This window comes from Pristiophorus japonicus, unplaced genomic scaffold, assembly GCF_044704955.1.
Source record: "Pristiophorus japonicus isolate sPriJap1 unplaced genomic scaffold, sPriJap1.hap1 HAP1_SCAFFOLD_625, whole genome shotgun sequence".
NCBI classification, from domain to species: domain Eukaryota; kingdom Metazoa; phylum Chordata; class Chondrichthyes; family Pristiophoridae; genus Pristiophorus; species Pristiophorus japonicus.
Genome location: NW_027254537.1, coordinates 20,001 through 28,414, shown reverse-complemented (window position 1 = coordinate 28,414; position 8,414 = coordinate 20,001).

Genomic DNA, 8,414 nt, shown 5'->3' with positions numbered 1-8,414 from the left:
ACTTGCCAGAAAATGCAAGTGGCCACTTTGCCGGGCCGACTCGCTTGCCCAAGCGGGAAACCATCAACCGAAGGCCCGGTAAGGCGGCCGAATCTGACCTCATAGACTTCCACACAACGGGACTTTTGACTTTCCCGGCCGCGGGTGGCCTCCACCCGGCCTCAGCCATCAGCCCTGCCTGCCTCCAGCCGCCTTCTGGTTAATGAGTTATCCAGCCTGGCACTTCGGTTGCGCCAGCGAGACCAAGTCTCGGCTTTGGTTAATGATTTGAGCCGAACCGACCTGCCCCCCGCCCCCCCCGGGCTGAACTCGGGCAGGTCTGCCGATTTCCCGACTCCTTTCGGGGCCTAATCGGGTCGCGCGAGCCGCCTGGCGCGATCGGGGACCATGCCCCGGCCTCTGCCAGGCCTCGGGCAGCCGCTTTTGAAGCCCGACCAAAAACCCGAAAAATGGGCAAAAAGGGAATAAATTCCCGCCCAAAAAGGGTGAATAGTCGGTTGGGCGGCAGCCCTGGTCGGTCTCTGCAGACCTGGAGGCTCGAGACGTTTGTTTGGAAAACTCACCAAGTCTCGATTCTGCCACCTCCTACCTCTGTGCAGATACCCCGCCAACCCCCAAGGACAGAAATGACAAGTGTCAAGTTGGCGGGGCGTCGGGCCACCTGCTGCCGGCCATGAGCATCCAAATCCCCGCAAAAGGGGCATTTTCATTTCTTCATCGGGACTTCCGACAATTGCCGAGGTTCAACTCATTAACGTTGTTCGCAGACACTTGCCAGAAAATGCAAGTGGCCACTTTGCCGGGCCGACTCGCTTGCCCAAGCGGGAAACCATCAACCGAAGGCCCGGTAAGGCGGCCGAATCTGACCTCATAGACTTCCACACAACGGGACTTTTGACTTTCCCGGCCGCGGGTGGCCTCCACCCGGCCTCAGCCATCAGCCCTGCCTGCCTCCAGCCGCCTTCTGGTTAATGAGTTATCCAGCCTGGCACTTCGGTTGCGCCAGCGAGACCAAGTCTCGGCTTTGGTTAATGATTTGAGCCGAACCGACCTGCCCCCCGCCACCGCGGGCTGAACTCGGCAAGGTCTGCCGATTTCCCGACTCCTTTCGGGGCCTAATCGGGTCGCGCGAGCCGCCTGGCGCGATCGGGGCCCATGCCCCGGCCTCTGCCAGGCCTCGGGCAGCCGCTTTTGAAGCCCGACCAAAAACCCGAAAAATGGGCAAAAAGGGAATAAATTCCCGCCCAAAAAGGGTGAATAGTCGGTTGGGCGGCAGCCCTGGTCGGTCTCTGCAGACCTGGAGGCTCGAGACGTTTGTTTGGAAAACTCACCAAGTCTCGATTCTGCCACCTCCTACCTCTGTGCAGATACCCCGCCAACCCCCAAGGACAGAAATGACAAGTGTCAAGTTGGCGGGGCGTCGGGCCACCTGCTGCCGGCCATGAGCATCCAAATCCCCGCAAAAGGGGCATTTTCATTTCTTCATCGGGACTTCCGGCAATTTCCAAGGTTCAACTCATTAACGTTGTTCGCAGACACTTGCCAGAAAATGCAAGTGGCCACTTTGCCGGGCCGACTCGCTTGCCCAAGCGGGAAACCATCAACCGAAGGCCCGGTAAGGCGGCCGAATCTGACCTCATAGACTTCCACACAACGGGACTTTTGACTTTCCCGGCCGCGGGTGGCCTCCACCCGGCCTCAGCCATCAGCCCTGCCTGCCTCCAGCCGCCTTCTGGTTAATGAGTTATCCAGCCTGGCACTTCGGTTGCGCCAGCGAGACCAAGTCTCGGCTTTGGTTAATGATTTGAGCCGAACCGACCTGCCCCCCGCCCCCCCCGGGCTGAACTCGGGCAGGTCTGCCGATTTCCCGACTCCTTTCGGGGCCTAATCGGGTCGCGCGAGCCGCCTGGCGCGATCGGGGACCATGCCCCGGCCTCTGCCAGGCCTCGGGCAGCCGCTTTTGAAGCCCGACCAAAAACCCGAAAAATGGGCAAAAAGGGAATAAATTCCCGCCCAAAAAGGGTGAATAGTCGGTTGGGCGGCAGCCCTGGTCGGTCTCTGCAGACCTGGAGGCTCGAGACGTTTGTTTGGAAAACTCACCAAGTCTCGATTCTGCCACCTCCTACCTCTGTGCAGATACCCCGCCAACCCCCAAGGACAGAAATGACAAGTGTCAAGTTGGCGGGGCGTCGGGCCACCTGCTGCCGGCCATGAGCATCCAAATCCCCGCAAAAGGGGCATTTTCATTTCTTCATCGGGACTTCCGACAATTGCCGAGGTTCAACTCATTAACGTTGTTCGCAGACACTTGCCAGAAAATGCAAGTGGCCACTTTGCCGGGCCGACTCGCTTGCCCAAGCGGGAAACCATCAACCGAAGGCCCGGTAAGGCGGCCGAATCTGACCTCATAGACTTCCACACAACGGGACTTTTGACTTTCCCGGCCGCGGGTGGCCTCCACCCGGCCTCAGCCATCAGCCCTGCCTGCCTCCAGCCGCCTTCTGGTTAATGAGTTATCCAGCCTGGCACTTCGGTTGCGCCAGCGAGACCAAGTCTCGGCTTTGGTTAATGATTTGAGCCGAACCGACCTGCCCCCCGCCACCGCGGGCTGAACTCGGCAAGGTCTGCCGATTTCCCGACTCCTTTCGGGGCCTAATCGGGTCGCGCGAGCCGCCTGGCGCGATCGGGGCCCATGCCCCGGCCTCTGCCAGGCCTCGGGCAGCCGCTTTTGAAGCCCGACCAAAAACCCGAAAAATGGGCAAAAAGGGAATAAATTCCCGCCCAAAAAGGGTGAATAGTCGGTTGGGCGGCAGCCCTGGTCGGTCTCTGCAGACCTGGAGGCTCGAGACGTTTGTTTGGAAAACTCACCAAGTCTCGATTCTGCCACCTCCTACCTCTGTGCAGATACCCCGCCAACCCCCAAGGACAGAAATGACAAGTGTCAAGTTGGCGGGGCGTCGGGCCACCTGCTGCCGGCCATGAGCATCCAAATCCCCGCAAAAGGGGCATTTTCATTTCTTCATCGGGACTTCCGGCAATTTCCAAGGTTCAACTCATTAACGTTGTTCGCAGACACTTGCCAGAAAATGCAAGTGGCCACTTTGCCGGGCCGACTCGCTTGCCCAAGCGGGAAACCATCAACCGAAGGCCCGGTAAGGCGGCCGAATCTGACCTCATAGACTTCCACACAACGGGACTTTTGACTTTCCCGGCCGCGGGTGGCCTCCACCCGGCCTCAGCCATCAGCCCTGCCTGCCTCCAGCCGCCTTCTGGTTAATGAGTTATCCAGCCTGGCACTTCGGTTGCGCCAGCGAGACCAAGTCTCGGCTTTGGTTAATGATTTGAGCCGAACCGACCTGCCCCCCGCCCCCCCCGGGCTGAACTCGGGCAGGTCTGCCGATTTCCCGACTCCTTTCGGGGCCTAATCGGGTCGCGCGAGCCGCCTGGCGCGATCGGGGACCATGCCCCGGCCTCTGCCAGGCCTCGGGCAGCCGCTTTTGAAGCCCGACCAAAAACCCGAAAAATGGGCAAAAAGGGAATAAATTCCCGCCCAAAAAGGGTGAATAGTCGGTTGGGCGGCAGCCCTGGTCGGTCTCTGCAGACCTGGAGGCTCGAGACGTTTGTTTGGAAAACTCACCAAGTCTCGATTCTGCCACCTCCTACCTCTGTGCAGATACCCCGCCAACCCCCAAGGACAGAAATGACAAGTGTCAAGTTGGCGGGGCGTCGGGCCACCTGCTGCCGGCCATGAGCATCCAAATCCCCGCAAAAGGGGCATTTTCATTTCTTCATCGGGACTTCCGGCAATTGCCGAGGTTCAACTCATTAACGTTGTTCGCAGACACTTGCCAGAAAATGCAAGTGGCCACTTTGCCGGGCCGACTCGCTTGCCCAAGCGGGAAACCATCAACCGAAGGCCCGGTAAGGCGGCCGAATCTGACCTCATAGACTTCCACACAACGGGACTTTTGACTTTCCCGGCCGCGGGTGGCCTCCACCCGGCCTCAGCCATCAGCCCTGCCTGCCTCCAGCCGCCTTCTGGTTAATGAGTTATCCAGCCTGGCACTTCGGTTGCGCCAGCGAGACCAAGTCTCGGCTTTGGTTAATGATTTGAGCCGAACCGACCTGCCCCCCGCCACCGCGGGCTGAACTCGGCAAGGTCTGCCGATTTCCCGACTCCTTTCGGGGCCTAATCGGGTCGCGCGAGCCGCCTGGCGCGATCGGGGCCCATGCCCCGGCCTCTGCCAGGCCTCGGGCAGCCGCTTTTGAAGCCCGACCAAAAACCCGAAAAATGGGCAAAAAGGGAATAAATTCCCGCCCAAAAAGGGTGAATAGTCGGTTGGGCGGCAGCCCTGGTCGGTCTCTGCAGACCTGGAGGCTCGAGACGTTTGTTTGGAAAACTCACCAAGTCTCGATTCTGCCACCTCCTACCTCTGTGCAGATACCCCGCCAACCCCCAAGGACAGAAATGACAAGTGTCAAGTTGGCGGGGCGTCGGGCCACCTGCTGCCGGCCATGAGCATCCAAATCCCCGCAAAAGGGGCATTTTCATTTCTTCATCGGGACTTCCGGCAATTTCCAAGGTTCAACTCATTAACGTTGTTCGCAGACACTTGCCAGAAAATGCAAGTGGCCACTTTGCCGGGCCGACTCGCTTGCCCAAGCGGGAAACCATCAACCGAAGGCCCGGTAAGGCGGCCGAATCTGACCTCATAGACTTCCACACAACGGGACTTTTGACTTTCCCGGCCGCGGGTGGCCTCCACCCGGCCTCAGCCATCAGCCCTGCCTGCCTCCAGCCGCCTTCTGGTTAATGAGTTATCCAGCCTGGCACTTCGGTTGCGCCAGCGAGACCAAGTCTCGGCTTTGGTTAATGATTTGAGCCGAACCGACCTGCCCCCCGCCACCGCGGGCTGAACTCGGCAAGGTCTGCCGATTTCCCGACTCCTTTCGGGGCCTAATCGGGTCGCGCGAGCCGCCTGGCGCGATCGGGGCCCATGCCCCGGCCTCTGCCAGGCCTCGGGCAGCCGCTTTTGAAGCCCGACCAAAAACCCGAAAAATGGGCAAAAAGGGAATAAATTCCCGCCCAAAAAGGGTGAATAGTCGGTTGGGCGGCAGCCCTGGTCGGTCTCTGCAGACCTGGAGGCTCGAGACGTTTGTTTGGAAAACTCACCAAGTCTCGATTCTGCCACCTCCTACCTCTGTGCAGATACCCCGCCAACCCCCAAGGACAGAAATGACAAGTGTCAAGTTGGCGGGGCGTCGGGCCACCTGCTGCCGGCCATGAGCATCCAAATCCCCGCAAAAGGGGCATTTTCATTTCTTCATCGGGACTTCCGGCAATTTCCAAGGTTCAACTCATTAACGTTGTTCGCAGACACTTGCCAGAAAATGCAAGTGGCCACTTTGCCGGGCCGACTCGCTTGCCCAAGCGGGAAACCATCAACCGAAGGCCCGGTAAGGCGGCCGAATCTGACCTCATAGACTTCCACACAACGGGACTTTTGACTTTCCCGGCCGCGGGTGGCCTCCACCCGGCCTCAGCCATCAGCCCTGCCTGCCTCCAGCCGCCTTCTGGTTAATGAGTTATCCAGCCTGGCACTTCGGTTGCGCCAGCGAGACCAAGTCTCGGCTTTGGTTAATGATTTGAGCCGAACCGACCTGCCCCCCGCCCCCCCCGGGCTGAACTCGGGCAGGTCTGCCGATTTCCCGACTCCTTTCGGGGCCTAATCGGGTCGCGCGAGCCGCCTGGCGCGATCGGGGACCATGCCCCGGCCTCTGCCAGGCCTCGGGCAGCCGCTTTTGAAGCCCGACCAAAAACCCGAAAAATGGGCAAAAAGGGAATAAATTCCCGCCCAAAAAGGGTGAATAGTCGGTTGGGCGGCAGCCCTGGTCGGTCTCTGCAGACCTGGAGGCTCGAGACGTTTGTTTGGAAAACTCACCAAGTCTCGATTCTGCCACCTCCTACCTCTGTGCAGATACCCCGCCAACCCCCAAGGACAGAAATGACAAGTGTCAAGTTGGCGGGGCGTCGGGCCACCTGCTGCCGGCCATGAGCATCCAAATCCCCGCAAAAGGGGCATTTTCATTTCTTCATCGGGACTTCCGGCAATTTCCGAGGTTCAACTCATTAACGTTGTTCGCAGACACTTGCCAGAAAATGCAAGTGGCCACTTTGCCGGGCCGACTCGCTTGCCCAAGCGGGAAACCATCAACCGAAGGCCCGGTAAGGCGGCCGAATCTGACCTCATAGACTTCCACACAACGGGACTTTTGACTTTCCCGGCCGCGGGTGGCCTCCACCCGGCCTCAGCCATCAGCCCTGCCTGCCTCCAGCCGCCTTCTGGTTAATGAGTTATCCAGCCTGGCACTTCGGTTGCGCCAGCGAGACCAAGTCTCGGCTTTGGTTAATGATTTGAGCCGAACCGACCTGCCCCCCGCCACCGCGGGCTGAACTCGGCAAGGTCTGCCGATTTCCCGACTCCTTTCGGGGCCTAATCGGGTCGCGCGAGCCGCCTGGCGCGATCGGGGCCCATGCCCCGGCCTCTGCCAGGCCTCGGGCAGCCGCTTTTGAAGCCCGACCAAAAACCCGAAAAATGGGCAAAAAGGGAATAAATTCCCGCCCAAAAAGGGTGAATAGTCGGTTGGGCGGCAGCCCTGGTCGGTCTCTGCAGACCTGGAGGCTCGAGACGTTTGTTTGGAAAACTCACCAAGTCTCGATTCTGCCACCTCCTACCTCTGTGCAGATACCCCGCCAACCCCCAAGGACAGAAATGACAAGTGTCAAGTTGGCGGGGCGTCGGGCCACCTGCTGCCGGCCATGAGCATCCAAATCCCCGCAAAAGGGGCATTTTCATTTCTTCATCGGGACTTCCGGCAATTTCCAAGGTTCAACTCATTAACGTTGTTCGCAGACACTTGCCAGAAAATGCAAGTGGCCACTTTGCCGGGCCGACTCGCTTGCCCAAGCGGGAAACCATCAACCGAAGGCCCGGTAAGGCGGCCGAATCTGACCTCATAGACTTCCACACAACGGGACTTTTGACTTTCCCGGCCGCGGGTGGCCTCCACCCGGCCTCAGCCATCAGCCCTGCCTGCCTCCAGCCGCCTTCTGGTTAATGAGTTATCCAGCCTGGCACTTCGGTTGCGCCAGCGAGACCAAGTCTCGGCTTTGGTTAATGATTTGAGCCGAACCGACCTGCCCCCCGCCCCCCCCGGGCTGAACTCGGGCAGGTCTGCCGATTTCCCGACTCCTTTCGGGGCCTAATCGGGTCGCGCGAGCCGCCTGGCGCGATCGGGGACCATGCCCCGGCCTCTGCCAGGCCTCGGGCAGCCGCTTTTGAAGCCCGACCAAAAACCCGAAAAATGGGCAAAAAGGGAATAAATTCCCGCCCAAAAAGGGTGAATAGTCGGTTGGGCGGCAGCCCTGGTCGGTCTCTGCAGACCTGGAGGCTCGAGACGTTTGTTTGGAAAACTCACCAAGTCTCGATTCTGCCACCTCCTACCTCTGTGCAGATACCCCGCCAACCCCCAAGGACAGAAATGACAAGTGTCAAGTTGGCGGGGCGTCGGGCCACCTGCTGCCGGCCATGAGCATCCAAATCCCCGCAAAAGGGGCATTTTCATTTCTTCATCGGGACTTCCGACAATTGCCGAGGTTCAACTCATTAACGTTGTTCGCAGACACTTGCCAGAAAATGCAAGTGGCCACTTTGCCGGGCCGACTCGCTTGCCCAAGCGGGAAACCATCAACCGAAGGCCCGGTAAGGCGGCCGAATCTGACCTCATAGACTTCCACACAACGGGACTTTTGACTTTCCCGGCCGCGGGTGGCCTCCACCCGGCCTCAGCCATCAGCCCTGCCTGCCTCCAGCCGCCTTCTGGTTAATGAGTTATCCAGCCTGGCACTTCGGTTGCGCCAGCGAGACCAAGTCTCGGCTTTGGTTAATGATTTGAGCCGAACCGACCTGCCCCCCGCCACCGCGGGCTGAACTCGGCAAGGTCTGCCGATTTCCCGACTCCTTTCGGGGCCTAATCGGGTCGCGCGAGCCGCCTGGCGCGATCGGGGCCCATGCCCCGGCCTCTGCCAGGCCTCGGGCAGCCGCTTTTGAAGCCCGACCAAAAACCCGAAAAATGGGCAAAAAGGGAATAAATTCCCGCCCAAAAAGGGTGAATAGTCGGTTGGGCGGCAGCCCTGGTCGGTCTCTGCAGACCTGGAGGCTCGAGACGTTTGTTTGGAAAACTCACCAAGTCTCGATTCTGCCACCTCCTACCTCTGTGCAGATACCCCGCCAACCCCCAAGGACAGAAATGACAAGTGTCAAGTTGGCGGGGCGTCGGGCCACCTGCTGCCGGCCATGAGCATCCAAATCCCCGCAAAAGGGGCATTTTCATTTCTTCATCGGGACTTCCGG